The following is a 16,874-nucleotide window of genomic DNA, read 5'->3' as shown; positions in this document are numbered from 1 at the left end:
GGGTTTGGAGGATTCAAACGCAATTGGAGACACGGATGTTTTTGGCATGGTTCCGATAGGTGGTGCTATCGTACATCCACGTTGATGGAGACTTCAACCCACGAAGGGTAAAGGTTGTGCGAGTCGACGGAGTGCTCCACCCACGAAGGTTCCACGAAGAAGCAACCTTGTCTATCCCACCATGGCCGTCGCCCATGAAGGACTTGCCTCACTAGCGGTATATCTTCACGAAGTAGGCGATCTCCATGCCCTTACAAACTCCTTGGTTCAACTCCACAATCTTGTCAGAGGCTCCCAAGTGACACCTAGCCAATCTAGGAGACACCACTCTCCAAGAAGTAACAAATGGTGCGTTCATGATGAACTCCTTGCTCTTGTGCTTCAAATGATAGTCTCTCCAACACTCAACTCTCTCTCATAGGTTTTGGATCTGGTGGAAAGAAGATTTGAGTGGAAAGAAACTTGGGGAAGGCTAGAGATCAAGATTCATATGGTAGGAATGGAATATCTTGGCCTCAACACATGAGTAGGTGGTTCTCTCTCAGAAATGGTAAGTTGGATGTGTAGGTTTGTTCTGATGGCTCTCTCCACGAATGAAGAGGAGGTGGAGGGGTATATATAGCCTCCACACAAAATCTAACCGTTACACACAATTTACCAAACTCGGTGGGACCGAATCATCAAACTCGGTCAAACCAATTTAGTAAACCTAGTGACCGTTAGGATTTTCGGTGGGACCGAAATGCAACTCGGTAAGACCGATATGGTTAGGGTTAGGGCATAACATAATCTCGGTGAGACCGATTTCACAAACTCGGTGGGACCGATTTTGGTAATTAGCTAACCAGAGAGTTGGTCAGGTAAACTCGGTGGGACCGATTTGCTCTTTTTGGTGAGACCGAAATGTTACAAAAGGGAAACAGAGAGTTTACATTGCAATCTCGGTGGGACCGATCGCTCACTTCGGTTACACCGAAACGTTACGAAGGGAAACAGAGAGATTACAATCCCATCTTGGTGAGACCAAGATCCCTATCGGTAGGACCGATTTGCCTAGGGTTTGTGGCAGTGGCTATGACATATGAACTCGGTGGCGCCGGATAGGAAGAATCAGTGTGACCGATTTTGGCTTTAGGTTTAGGTCATATGTGGATGTGAGAAAGTAGTTGAGGGTTTTTGGTGCATATCACCAAGCACATGAAGCAAGAGGCTCATTAAGCAACACCTCGTCCCTCCTTGATAGTATTGGCTTTTCCTATAGACTCAATGTGATCTTGGATCACTAAAATGTAAAATGAAGAGTCTTGAGCTTTTGAGCTTGAGCCAATCCTTTGTCATTAGTATCTGAGGGATCCACTTTCATCATCCATGCCATGCCATTCATTAAGCTTTCCTGAAATAATAGTCTTGGAATAGCATTAGCTCAATGAGCTATATGTTGTTATGAATTACCAAAACCACCTAGGGATAGTTGCACTTTCAACCATCCACTTGCCTCCCGCTCCGGACATGGCTGGGGAAGGTTGAGGCGAGATGTGCGGACTTGGGCGCTGGAGCTCGAGTGCGCGGAAATGGATGAGCAAAGGAGGAAGAAGGAGTAGGTAAAAAGGTGGATCCTTATCCCCTTATATGAATGGACGAAGCTATGCGTCCCCACCAGCCTGGTAAAACTCTCTTATCTCCCAAGCGCCATAATCAATGGCGCGATTGGGTTACCCACGTCCGTATTGATGAGAATCCCGAAATAAGGGGACACGATCTCTGCTTTGACAAGACATGCCAAGGAAACCGCCTCGCTAAACGCACTGAGGTGGGACAGTAAAAACGATTCAAATAAAGGCTTGGCCGTGGTGTGATGTCACGCCACGGAATACGTTGGCAGATTGAATTTGTGTAAATGTTATTCTCTCTACGGTGGTATGTGGAACTTATTTTGCAGAGCCGGACAATATCCTTGTGTTCAAAATCTTCTATGAAGTATTCGGAGGAGGAACCCGCCTTGCAATGCCGAAGACAATATGCGCGCCGGACTCGTCGTCATTGAATCCTGGTTCAGGGGCTACTGAGGGAGTCCTGGATTAGGAGGTGTCCGGATGGCCGGACTATAGCCTTTGGCCGGACTCCTGGACTATGAAGATACAAGATTGAAGACTTTGTCCCGTGTCCGGATGGGACTTTCCTTGGCGTGGAAGGGAAGCTTGGCGATACGGATATGTAGATCTCCTACCATTGTAACCGACTCTGTGTAACCCTAACCCTCTTTGGTGCCTATATAAACCGGAGGGTTTTAGTTCGTAGGACGAACGACAATCATACCATAGGCTAGCTTCTAGGGTTTAGCCTCTCTGATCTCGTGGTAGATCTACTCTTGTACTACCCATATCATCAATATTAATCAAGCAGGAGTAGGGTTTTACCTCCATCGAGAGGGCCCGAACCTGGGTAAAAACATCGTGTCCTTGTCTCCTGTTACCATCCGCCTCGACGCACAGTTCGGGACCCCCTACCCGAGATCCGCCGGTTTTGACACCAACACCACCCATGAGGCAAACACCGAGACCCAAGAGCGTGAGCTCATGTTGTCCGCGTCCAAGCAGGAGGCGGGGCGGGAGCACCTGCTAGCGAAGGACCCCCAGCTAGCGGCTGCCCAGGTTACTTACGACGAGTAGAGGTGTCTTCCTACAAAGAGGGACGAGATCTAGGCTGAAGTTGATGACCTTAGGAAGCAACTGCTAGACATAGACACCATAATCGAGGAGGTGTGTCGCGACCTGCTGACTCAGGCGATGGCGCGACTCTTCAGCAATCTTCTCCTCCTTGAAAGCTGCATCGACTTTGAGCAGGTGGTGATTCCCGTCCCGGTGGAGCTCCGTGAAGGACTCGAGGAGGCGGTGTGTGAACATGTGACCGACTTCGTCCGGTGGTACGTCTTTGAGTGAGAGGCCAGCGAGCCCCCTAATGACGACGGTGAGGGCGACGACAGCGGTGCCTCATCATCCTAGATCCTCCTTGATTATGTCTGTAATACAGTGCGGCCCCATGGGGGCGTGAAGATATTTGTCTTGTTTAATCACTTCACATTTTATGCGTTTTTGTTTCTTCTCGAGGTCTTTCTTTCCTTCTCACATTGCCTTCGTGCCCTGCGTCATTGGGGCCCAGCCCCTTAAGAGGGCTACGACCATCGCTAGTATGCCTGGAGCGTGCGCTCGGCAAGGCCAGAGTGTGCAGGGCTCTTAGTGTTGGTAGGAGCACCTGAGACGTGATGCTCAGGGTCCCCCCCTTGACACGCAGGCAGCTTGTGCCAAGGAAATCAAGATGTCTCGAGAGGGAATACGGGAGGAAGATAAGAGGACCCGAGGGGTGTTAGCAAAGGCTCAAGAGGCGCTTTATACTTAGCTCTTTTGAGGAGTGTAGCTTGGTGCGAGTGCTCCGCCAGGCGTAACTCATGAGGCTTGGTCACTCGCGAAGCCTTCTGTCCATGGGGCGTCACTGCGAGGCATCCCAAGGGGGAGATCCTGAGGCCTTTGCTATTTTGCAGCAGGGTGTGCTCGCGAGGTTGCCTGTGGGTGTTATGCGAGGAGACAGGAGCACCAAGGACCTGGTGAGGTGCTGTGCACGGGAGCAGGGCTGTGAGCCAGAGCTCGGTCGCTTGGGTTTTGGAGTGCTGCTGGGACTGACTTGACCACAGGAACCATACCCATCCCCCGCTCGCGTGATACACATGGGGGAAACCGCGAGCGTGCGCCCCTCCTGTGTCACCCTCAGCTGCAAGTACACAGGATTATGTAGGAAATAAACTTTACTGATGCACAAAGTAGATTCATTACATAACAGAAAGATACATGTTGTCGTGTTTGACATGGGTCAGCTTGAGGATGTGATGGCCGGGGGACCCTTAGGTAAGTAGGCCACCAGCGCTGAGCATGGGGCATCCAGCAGCGATGAGCATGGGGCTTCCATGAGAGTGGTAGGGAGCTCTCACATGCTGGTGGCAGCGTTGGTAGCACTACAAAAAAAAGAAACATCCATGACATTTTGGGCCGAAGGAATTTTATTCCTGTCATGCTTATGACACTTCTATGACGATAATTGTGACAAAAGCACATATCATTATAGATGTGGTGGGTTCCTACTTCAATCACAAAAAATCATGATAGAAAATGGGCTTTTTGGCATGGGCGAGCCAGGGATGCACCTGCATGACATTCTTTGTGTTGTCCATGACAGAAAAAATGATGGTAGAAGCGAGGGCGAGGAAAGTATTGGGGAGTGCCTGGTTACGGTGGGTGGTTGGGACCGAGTGATGCATGGAGGTTTGCGCATTTCTCTCGTACATGTACGCATGTGGGTGCAAGGCATTGGGCTCTAACTGAACCCGAGCGAGCGTTCGCTTACTAAACCCGAGCGAGGCGTTCGCTTACTGAACCCGAGCGATTGCACTAGCTATGCTACTGAACCCGAGCGATCAATCCCTGGTTGTTAACTAAACCCGAGCGATTCCTTCGCTACTGCTGCTAACTGAAGCCGATCGAACCTGCCGCTTGATGAACAATGACGGTTGTTGGGGGTTGGATGAACAGTTCCCGGTAGGGGTTGGATGAACAGGACCACGTGGTAGTTGTAGGTCGTTGTCGCTGGATGAACAGGTCCCCGATCGAGGAGGCCACCATACACACCCGAGCCAGTTTAGGGTGGATGAGCAGGACCCATGGAGGATTCGTCAAACAGTAGCCGCTGGAGGCTAGATGAACAGGACCCTGTGGAGGGCTGGTTCAATAGGACCCCGTGTAGGGCTGGTTGAACAGGACCCCGTGTGGAGGGCCGGTTGAACAGTAGCCGGTGGAGGCTGGATGAACAGGACCCCATGGTGAATAGTAGTTAGTGGAGCCTAGAGGAAGTCGACGGTGGATGAACAGTAGCAGGTGGAGGCTAGAGGAAGTCGACGGTGGATGAACACTAGCCTGTGGAGTCTGGAGCGAGGCAATAGACGTTGGATGAACATTAGCCCGTGGAGTCCCGTTTTGTGGTACACCACACCCCTCCCAATGAACAGGACCCCATTTCGACCGTAGGCGCTCCGACACAAGTTCATTTCCTCCATTTTGTGGTACGACACACCCCTCCCGATCAACTACACCCCGTTTCAACCATAGGAGCTCGAACACAAGTCTGTTTCCTCCGTTCTGTGGTATGCCAGACCCTTCCTGATGAACAGGGGCCCGTTCGTCCATACGCGGTCGAACAATAGGTCGTTTTCCTTCGTTTTGCAGTACGCCAGACCCCGTTCCGGCTGTTCTGTCCAAGCCAGATGGCTCCCGACGAACAGGACGATGTCGTTGTACGCGTTAGAGACCCTGCCTGTATGTATGTATGTAGTCGTATTTACTATCTTGCAGCATGGTTGTACATACGTGTACACGATATAGACGGGACTGCATGACATGCTACGTTGGAGCCTCTACTTCAACACATGTTGCTCCTTACTCGACCATGGTACGTCGATGTAGAGACACTGATCGACCTTATGTACGTACACGTTTGTGACCAGACAGATAACACTACTTTCGCTTCAACCTGGTGGGTGCCAGCTGTCAGGGGGTAAGAAGGTTGTTCCTTCTGTGCGAAGATAAAGCCAATGGGTCCCAGCTGTCAGGGGGAATGTTTTTTCGTGAAATACAGAGGCCCTTCCAGTAGGTCCGAGCTGTCAGGTGGAGGAATCATTTTTTGTGCGTAAAAAGGAGGCACATCCTTGCGTGCAGCCATGCACCCAGCTATCAGCCTCTCCACTTATAGTCCTCTTCTGATGGTTGTTGTTCATTGACCACGTTGATGATGCTGTAACGACCGAGAGCACGAAGGTGGTGTACGACGGCATGACCTAGGAAGGGAACGACCCATAGCCAGGGAATACGCAGCAGTGGATGCCCACACGGAGGGGAGTATGAGGGTTGACTGTTTCGGCTACGGTTTGAGGATGTCTTCACCAGATAATAATAGGGGGTGTGGGTGATGTCATGCCCAATATGCGACCGTATCCTAAAGGAAATCGAAGGTCCCACCAAGGATAGAAGAACATATTGGAGACGCTTTTACAAGGTGGATATCATTACATCGTACCATTACATAATAGTTGGGGATACATACAAGAAGCATACAAAGCCACACGAATACAACAACATCATACATAAGAGCATCATCCGACTATGGATGAAACACAAACAGAAACTCAAACGACATCCACCCTGCTAGCCCAGACTGCCGACCTGGAATCTATCCCCTGATCGAAGAAGAAGCAGAAGAAGATCTCCAAAACAAGTAACATCGCTCTGGCGTCAAGATCATCGCATAACCTGTCCCTGCAACTTTGTTGTAGTAATCTGTGAGCCACAAGGACTTAGCAATCCCATTACCATGGGTATCAAGACTAGCAAAGCTTAATGGGTATGGAAAGGATAAGTGGTGATGTTGCAGCAGCGCCTAAGCATATATGGTGGCTAACATACGCAAATAAGAGTGAGAAGAGAAGCATACAAAACAGTCGAGAAGCTAGAAGTGATCAAGAAGTGATCCTGAAACTACTTACGTTCATACATAACCCAAAAACCATGTTCACTTCCCGGACTCCACCGAAAAGTGACCATCACGGCCACACACGCGGTTGATGTGTTTTAATTCGAACCTGGTGTCAAGTTCTCTACAACCGGATATTAACAAATTCCCATCTGCCACATAACCGCGGGCACGGCTTTCGAAAGTTTAAACCTTGCAGGGGTGTCCCAACTTTGCCCATTATAAGCTCTCACGACCAACGAAGGATATTCCTTCTCCCGGGAAGACCTGACCAGTCTCAGAATCCCGGTTACAAGACATTTCGACAATGGTAAAACAAGACCAGCAAGACCACCCGAATGTGCCGACAAATCCCGATAGGAGCTGCACATATCTTGTTTTTAGGGCACACCGGATAAGCTAAGCGTACGAGTACCAACATAACCCAAGTTTCCAAGGGACCGTCCCGCATGGTGCTCTAGTTTGGACCAACACTCAGAGGAGCACTGGCCCGGGGGGTAAATAAAGATGACCCTCGGGCTCAGGAAACCCAAGGGAAAAGGCTTAGGTGGCAAATGTTAAAACCAAGGTTGGGCCTTGCTAGAGGAGTTTTATTCAAAGCGAACTGTCAATGGGGTCCCATACACCCGGCCGCATGAGGAACACAAAATCAAGGAACATAACACCAGTATGACAGAAAATAGAGCGGAAAGAGTGGAACAAAACACCAGGCATAAGGCCGAGCCTTCCACCCTTTACCAAGTATATAGATGCATTAATTAAATAAGAGATATTGTGATATCGCAACATAAACATGTTCCAACATGGAGCAATCTTCATCTTCACCTGCAACTAACAACGCTATAAGAGGGGCTGAGCAAAAGCGGTAACATAGCCAAGCAACTGTTAGCTAGGAAGGGTGAAAAGGTTAGAGGCTGACATGGCAATTTGGAGGCTTGATAAGTAAGAGATAGATAGCGCAGCATAGCGATAGAACGAAGCAACTAGCATAGCAATGATAGTAATGAGATCCAAGGTGACGGTCATCTTGCCTGAAATCCCTCAAGGAAGAAGTACGAGTCCATGAAGAAGATGAAGCCATGAAGACGAACCAAGCGTAGATGAACGAATCCTCACGATCGCAACGAAACAGGAACTAACGAGAAGGAGCACAACCGGAAAGAAGCAAACACATGGTAAACACTCAACACATAGACATGGCATGATGCTCAACCAAGTATGATGCATGACAAAGGCTATATGATGCTACTCATGGCAAGAGAGGATGCATACAAGGGCAACATATCAAAGCAAGTTTAAATGAGTCCGGAAACAACATGTAGCAATTCCGGTAAGTCCTCTTATGCAAATTTCGAAATTGGTCCAGATCTGAATAAACCTTATATTGAAGTTGTTAAACAGCAAGTTAATATTCACCAAGATGATCTACACGAAATTCTAGGCAAGTGTCATATAAAGTTCATTTAGTTCGGAGCTACGGCCTAGAGGATATGAGCAAAACAAGTTAAACATGGCATTGATGCAAAATGCATTTAAACATCAAGAAAACACTCTCAGAACATGGATGCAACATGACAAGGTGAAACTACATGCAATTCTAAGCAATTTTCATATACAGCATGCTCAAAATGGAGCAACGGTGCAACACATACACTCCAAACAAGATATAACCACAATCTGTCCAAAACAGCAAGTAGGCACGTTGCAAACATCAAAACAGTATGCTACAGGAATCTTATGAGCACAAACTTGACATGAACTTCATGTAAAAATAACATAATTAAAATATCATTAAAGGTTCAGGTTCACAGGCATCAATATTAAACCAATATGATCAATGCAAAATGCAACTTTATAACACAGCAACATACGCATGAGCAGAGTTAATATGATGGCAACTTGAGAGCAAGAAAGAGACAAGCTACAACAAGTAAAATTAGCAACCAAGGGCTTGGCATCAAATTACACATAACAAAGAGAAAATAATATCCTGGCATCATAAACTTATGACTCATGGATTAATAGGAACCAACATGACAAGATTGAATGTTGAAACAGTTTCAGCAAGTGTAAAACGGCAACATTAAGATAGCATGTTTGCAAGCATGAAACAGAGGCATATTATCTCCAAAATTAGCAAGTATGACATGTGAACAAAGCAATAATAGCGTACTACAATTCATATAACTAGAGCTTCACCATAAGAGGCATGGATCACTAAATACCAAGCTCACAACAATGCATCATGAAGTTAACAGAAATCTAGAACATTATATAAGCATGTTCATGGCAATGAAAACATATGCTACAGGACATATATAATGCATAAATAGGCATGGACTGATAGAACATAGAATAGACAACAAAACATCTCAAGTAAGCATCTCCAGATTATGCATGGATTAATTGGTAGCATCAATGAAACATGGCAACATGATGTAGCAGTTTCACCATTGACAGAAAGTTAGCAGTAAGTAGCCCACTTAACAAGCTTGATGCACACACTACAGGTCATATAAAAATACACGGATTGCACCCCTGTAAATATTGCATAAAAATGCTCCTAAAACATGTAGACATCATGCTCATAAGATGCACACACAAAATACCACAAAAATGACAAATCAGCAAGATACAACAGTTTTCAATAGTTAACAGCAACGTGCACTTTTGCAACAGGGTTTAAGATATCAAGATGCACCCTAACATGAACGCAAAGCACACTAACATGTAGATCATGAGGTGCATAACATGTGCATATCAAGATCATTATCATAGCATCAACAGAGATAAAGTTTTGGCACTCACAAGATGCACAAATGATGTTGACAGTGAGCAGATTCCAGCAGTAAACATCATATAGCACTCTTGCTACGATGACTAGGGCAACAAAATGAACTCAAACAAGCATGCCACACTGGAGTGAAATGTAGAGCATCTCACAATGAACAGTTTGACATATTACACACACAAAACGGAGCTACATGCAAGAAGTTATGATGAGTCAAACATGCACACATATTATGAGTTTTTTAGGAACTTGGTCGAAAATCACCTCCCGAAACAGATCTAGGGTTTGGGCACGTGGATCGAGGCAACCGGATGAACTCGCCGGAGAAGCTGCCGGAGAGGAGGGAGATGGCCGGAGTTGAAGGGGGAGTCGGCGGCCGGGCTTGGGGTCGCCCGATCTGGTCCGGCCCGACCGGATCCGCGGCGAGGCGGCGGAAGGCGGCACGGTCCCGCGGGCGGCGTCAAGGGTCGCCGGGTGGTGGGGCGTAGGCCAGCGGCGAAGGTAGGCGGCGGTGGTCGCGGGCACGGCGGTGGAGGGGCTTGAGGGCAGCGACGGCCTGGCGAGTGGGCGGCGGAGGCGCGGCCGGGCTCGGGGGCCCGTCCCGGGCCTGGCGAGCCGACGTCGCGGGGACGGCGGACGCGCCACATGGCGGCTCAGGATTCACGGAGGGGCGGCGGTGGGATTTTGTCCGGCGGGTGCAGACATGTTCGGTGGATGAGAGGAGCGGGGCTAGGGTTTGGACTGTAGGATTTTGGGAGAGATGCACATTTAAAACAAAACAGAAGCTAGCCAACTCGCTCCTAGAAAGCTCCCTCGATTTCGCTCTTTGTTGGCCCTTCGATCGAGTTGTTTTTGGTCAACTCTCTCTTTTGTCCATCCGATCGGTGCCTGGTCGCTGCCTCCTGTTTTCACGGCGTGGTTGTTTTTCCTACGTCCATGACCGGTGGGCTCGTGTACCCGCGTTATTGGCTGGGTGAATGGCTGGAGGGAGAATGAGCCTGTCCTCGCGCCATGCGTCCGATCTGTTGCTTGTGTCGTGCGTCCTTGAAAGCCATGGAGGGTGGTTGACCGACAATTGCATACCCGGTTGGGCGTTCTCCTTGTAATGACATGAGGCCCCATCCGCTCCTGGCCCCGCTCGTCGGCTGCCGAGGCTGGGTTCCTCACGGGATGGGTTGGGCGGGCGGGCGGTCCTCTGTCGTGCGTCCCGAAGGGCCTGCAGAGGGAAAAAGTCCATTTTAAACCTTGAATTCGTAGACGTCCGGCGAATCAAACCCTGAAGTCGAAATCCCTATCGTTCGGCCCCCAAACTAACTAATCCCGGTCCAAATCTAACCTTAGTGTCGTTTTAGCCCTTAAAACGCTGACGTGGCCAGGATTGCTAGTTAGGTGGGCCAGCTTATAACTGGAACGCGCGGGGGGGTGAACAGCAAATCGATTGGGGATTTGGGGGGAGAAACTAGGGTTAGGCGGCGGCGGCGGCGATTCCTTGAGGGGTGCGGCGGAGGAGGCGATTGCGCAGGGGGCGGCTGCATCGGCTGCGTTGACGGCAATGTCGTGGTCTTCTGGTGGTTCGAGTGCTCCCAGCTTCCGTCGAGCCACCGGAAGGAGAGGGGAGGAATCTAGGTCGCCGGTGCCGTACCGCGAGGCCCCGATGGCGTACGAGCCAGCGAGGCTCTGCTGGTGCAACCCCCGTCGGAAGGCGCCTAGGTGGATCTCCTGGAGCCGTCAGAATCCAGGCAGGAGATACTACGCCTGTGTTGATGCGATGGTGAGCTTCAAGTTGCTGTTTTTTTGTTCTGTTCATTTGTCCCCCCCCCCTCTCATTGATTTCTGTTGGTGCAATTGAACAGCATGGTGGTTGTGGATTCGTGGAATGGCATGATGACCCACTTCCCAAGTTTTGGAGTGATTTGATTGGTGATTTGCGAGATGAAGTGCGTAGGCTGAGAGGTCAAGGAAGTGGTGCTGTGATTGAAGATCCCACTGCAGTTGTGGCTCTCCCTGAAGCTGAAACAGGAGGAATGGGAATGGCTATGGCTCTGCAAGATCAATTGAAGCAGAAAAATTCAGAGATAGATGCACTGAAGGGCAAATATCAGACTGCTGTCATGCTGTTTGTTGTATTTGTGGTGGGTTTAGTTGCAGGGAAGATGCTACTGTAATAAGATGTGCAAGTGTTATTTCATCAGTTGTATTTGTATGCAATGTAGCAATGCTTTAGGGTTTAGAATGAACTGGAAGTTGTATGCATTTGGCACTGTTTGGAATCAATGAAAGTGGAAGTGCAAGTTGTGTTATGCCATCATTTTGTACCTCTCTGAAATGCATATATGTTTGCAATCTTTGCTGGCAGTAAAGTGAAAAATGATGCAGTTAGTAATATATTGCAGTACAGTGGAACATTATGCTGTTTGTAACATAATGCATTGTCAGGATGGCATTTAGAAACAATGATAGCAAGTAATAAGAAGGAAATGCCACTGATGAAAGATCATTCAGATCAACTTAATTTCACATAGACTAGGTTTGAAATAAGTCACACTCCCACACAAATACATGACCTCTAGTTTGAGCCATGAACAAAAGATAAGTTTGCAACATTACATCAGAAATGTTTTGAAACATTGCAACTTCAACAAAAGAACTAGATGCAGCCCTTTTCAACTATAACTAGTAGTTTCCACTGCAAGTGAAATATCTGAAGCTTGGCACTGATGATGCAGGCCTTCTTCCCCTCTTAGCTCCAGATCCTGTCCTTGTGGAAGTAGATGATCCAGCTTCAGCAGTTGCAGTTCTCTTTCTTGGAGGCTTGAACCTGTTGGTCCCAGTAGAAGGACCTGTTGGTACTGAACTTGTTGTTGGTGGAGCAGATGCAGAGGCAGAGGCAGATGTTTGCTGCAAATTAAGGATAAATATGCAATAAGTTCCAACACAAGAGTAATAAGCAGGATAAATATGCAATAGATAAGTACATGACAGCAACAAATACCTCAGTTGGGTTCTTTTTCTTGCTAGTTCTAGCAAGATGAGCATTTTTTTCTTGCCTCTCTCTGGATTCTGCTTACATCCTGATTTGTTGTGTCCAGGGTTACCACACAAGGAGCATTTGATAATTGTGCCATGCTTGCTCATTTTCTTCCCCTTAGGTTGCTCAGTTTCCTCTCTTCTCCTATCATTGTTTTTAGGCCTTCCTTTTTTCTTCTCTTTTCCTGGCAACCTAACATATTCAGGAGGCACTGGCCTAGGATTGGGTGACACTGGCCACATCTCTTCACCCTCCACAGGCTGCAAGCAATGCTCATAGATTTTGTTGAACACTTCAACAAAGTAGCAAGGAGCAATAAAATCCTCAATTTTTCTGTTGCACTTGTAGATGGCACTAACTGCATGGTGGCAAGGAAGCCCTGCCAGCTGGAAGTACCCACAAGAGCATGTCCATTTTTCCAGGTCCACAGTGTACTGCCTTCCTCTTCCATTCACTTGCTTCACTTCAAATCCATTTTCTCCATTCCATAGCACTTCAAGATATTGTGTTCTAGCAATACTTTTCTTGAGCTTCTTAAAAACAGCAGGGCATATTTTTCCTTTAAAGTTGGCACCTTTCTCTCTTTGTTCCTGAATTCTCACAAGTACCTTTTTCCTAATTTTTTCATTCATAGAAATAATAGGATAAAACCTAGCATCAACTATAGCATGGTTGAATGACTCACATAGGTTGTTGTCAACTGATTCACAGTTTGAACCAACTGGGAAAAAAGCCCTTGCCCAGTGCTGTGGCTCAGTCCTCATGATGTCTTTAGCCCCTTCAGGAGTGACTTGTGCAAGCTTGGCCTTATAATAGTTGAAATCTTGCTTGTTAGAAGCCTTAGCAACTGCCCAGAATTTTTTTGCCACTCATGATCTCTATGTTTCTTCCTCCAATTAGCATAAATGTGTCTAGCACACATCCTATGCTGTGCAGCAGGAAGGTAATCATTCACTGCATTTATCAAGCCCTTCTGCTGATCAGAAATAATAACCCAGCCATCTCCATTATTGTTTATTTCCAAGTCCTTAATGAGCAGCCCAAGAAACCACTTCCATGTGATATTAGTTTCATTCTCAACTACAGCCCAGGCTAGTGGATACATCTGATTATTTGCATCTCTACCTATGGCACACAAGAGCTCACCCTTCACTGCACCTTTGAAGAAACAACCATCAAGGCCTATTACTTTTCTGCAACCAGCCTTGAATCCTTGCTTCATTGCATTAAAGCACACATAGAAGCTCTGGAATACACTTTCCTCCATGTTGGTTGGGTCCATGCAAACAACAACTGTGCTTCCAGGGTTGCTCCTTAGCAGCTCAAGTTGGTAGTCAAACACTCTAGTGTATTCATTGTTCATTCCACACAACAATTTGTCCATGACAATTCTTTTTGCATGCTTGCACTTTGAAGTGGAGACATCAGCAAACATATCTTGCAAAACAGTTGCTTTCATGCTCTCAATTTTCCACATAGGATTTGCCAGTATGAAGTGCTCATACCTCTGTGCAATCACCTTTGCAGTAACCAACTTGTTGCATCTGTTCTGTGCACATTGGTGATCATCATTGTATGTTATGACTTGGAATCTTGAAGTCCTTGATCTCTTGGCTGCATATATCAGCCATGGGCAGCCAGGCCATCCACACTTTGCCCTAACTCTGTCACACTCAGATTTCATGAACTTAATGCTCCTCTTTGTTACTAGACCATATCTTCTCAAAGCTTTGCATAGCTGATTCTTGCTTCTAAAAACCATGGTCAAAGCAAAATGTGGTACTTCACTTTCAGGGTTGTATCTTGGGAATGAACTCTTCCTCTTCCTTATATGACCATCTGAATCTTCATCATAGCTGTAGTCCTCATCAGATGAATCATAGTTCCAATCCATTTCTTCTCTTTCAATTTGCTCCTCCATGTTGGCAATCAATTCAATTGGCACTGGCCCTGTGGCATCCCTACCTATCCAGCTCTTGGAGTCCCTCATCCTTTTCTTAAATTTCCTAGCATGTCTCCTGAGCTCCACAACTTCTGAATCCTCCCCACTATCATCAGTATGTCCAATGTATTCAGGGTCACTGTCTGAGTCTGAATTTTGATTGGCACTGTCAACATTTGCAGCTATCACCATTTGGTTATTCACATGCCCTGAAGCCTGAGGTTCAGAAGCACAAGCTGATGCAGGTTGACTTGGATCCAAAACCTGTGAAAAAACACCTTCCATGCCTGCCATTTCATCCACATCTACTACTCTGCTTCTTCTCTGCTTCAAGGGGCTGCAAATTCTTTCAGTGATTACACCAGTTTCATCAGGTATGAGCACATCAGTGTCAGACTCTGCAGGTTCAACAGCATTTACTGGCACTGGTTCTTCTGCAGTTATAAGTGCATCTGGTTCTTCAGCAGTTAAAACTGCATCTAGTTCATCATCATCACTCTGTTCCATGAGTTCATCCTCAAAATCACTCCCACTACTGCTGCTGTCATTGCTATCTTCCTCTCCATGATACTCCACATACACATCAGCAACTCCTCCAACACAAATGTAGTCAGACATCTTCACACACGAACTGTCATCATGAAGGAACACCAAACCATTGATAAGCTCTTTTCCAGGAAGCAGAAAATAGAACTTCATCGATTCCATCAACTGAGTATGATCTTTTAAATAGCCTTTCACTTCCTGCAGTGACAGTTTATCCCTCTCAATCTCTGACATTGCTTGATCTCCCCCAACATAGTCCAAATTTGGACCAATGTGGATGAACTTCCCTCCAATATGAAACCGAACGTTCAAAATCTCACTTGGGTCCATGATTTCACTGAAAAAACATACACCGCGATCAAAATAAAGCATAACAATCTATTCCTAAATCAATCTATTCACAAAAAATCAATCTTTTTCTGTCACCCAAATCGTCCCCAATTTTGCCCCAAATTTGCCGCTCAAACCCTAACCCTAATGCCGCAACTACTCCAACCTATGAATAACAAGGGAGGAGGGCATCCAGAACATTACCTGCTCCTTCGATGCGCCGTCGCGCCGTCACGATCGTCGCAGAGGTGGCGATCAACCGCCGGTCGCCATTGCCGTCGCCAGAGAAGGATGAATGCAGAGGGACGCGGAGAGAACGAAGCGAAATGACGGGCCGAACTGGGCCGGCCCACTAATATCGCCTCAGGCACGCGCCGAACGACCCATCCCGGCCACCCCATTGCCACGTCGGCAATCCCCGTTTGGGAAACGACACTAAGGTTAGATTTGGACCGGGATTAGTTAGTTTGGGGGCCGAACGACAGGGATTTCGACTTCAGGGTTTGATTCGCCGGACGTCTACGAATTCAAGGTTTAAAATGGACTTTTTCCCCTGCAGAGGGTGGGCAGGATTCGCTGGTCTTGCGCGGCATGGACCGGCCCGTGCGTGCCGGTCGCGTGCATGCTCGATGCTGCGTGTGGCTAATTTGAGAGCGCTGCTTAGGGCATGTACAATGGTGCTATCTTAAGAGTGCCACGTAGGATAAATGATGATGTGGAGGAGAGAGAACTCATAAGAAAAGGCTTGTCTTCTCTTATTTAAGAGAAGACAAGAGATGATCTCTTAGCACAATATGTCTCACCACATTTTTAGGAATGACTAGTTATTGAAGATAAGGCTAAGAGATGACCCATTGTAGACTTTTTTTTTGTCATATCTAAATTACATGCAAGACTTAAGATAAGACTACCTTATCAACCATTGTACATGCCCTTACATGGTGGGTTGCTTCGTTGCGAGAGGGCCTGGTTTCCTTCTGGTCGCACGCGTCGGGGTCTGTCTCTGGCTTGTTTAGTGCGCGCTTGGCGATTCGTGTTTGGATTGGCTCGGGCTGGCTGAGGCCATACCTCTGTTGCGTGTGGCGAGCGGGTGTCCGCCCTGCCCACGCCGCGTCGCGTCTTGCGTCCTGCTGGTCGTTTTCTTTTTCTTCCGGTCATTCGTTACCGTTGTTTTCTGTTCCACCCTCTGTTCGGTGGCCCTTGCCCGCCTCTGGCCCCATGTGTAAGCGGTGTGTGCCTCGTGCCGGCCCCGTCTGCGTTTCAAACGAGCGGCCTCCTGGTGGTTTGTCCCATCGGTCGTTCGTACGCGCCCTGTTCGGGTAGTTGGCTGGTTTCGTTTGGCTGATCCACCCACGTGACGCCGTTCGTCTCCCTGCGTGAGCGCGTTCCGGGATGGGACCCACTCGTCTTTTTTTTTTGAGAAAAAAAGGGACCCGCTCGTCTGTGGCATTGCGTTGTCTCCGTGGGTGTGGCCTCTGTGGTGGCCTGTTACTGTGAATGATGCGCGGGGGGCCGGCTGACGTGCGTGCACTGCATGGTGGGCGCGAGGCGTACGGGGCTGTGCTCGGGCTTGGGCGAGGCCTGTGCGGATTGGGCACTCTCTCTGACGGTGGGCTCCGGTCCCCACGTGGTCCATGTGTCGGTGTTTGTTTCGTAGGTGTTTATCC

The sequence above is a fragment of the Triticum aestivum genome, chromosome 4B (assembly GCF_018294505.1).
Source record: "Triticum aestivum cultivar Chinese Spring chromosome 4B, IWGSC CS RefSeq v2.1, whole genome shotgun sequence".
Classification (NCBI taxonomy): Eukaryota; Viridiplantae; Streptophyta; class Magnoliopsida; order Poales; family Poaceae; genus Triticum; species Triticum aestivum.
The sequence above is the reverse complement of the archived record's forward strand: the minus strand, read 5'-3'. Positions refer to the sequence as shown.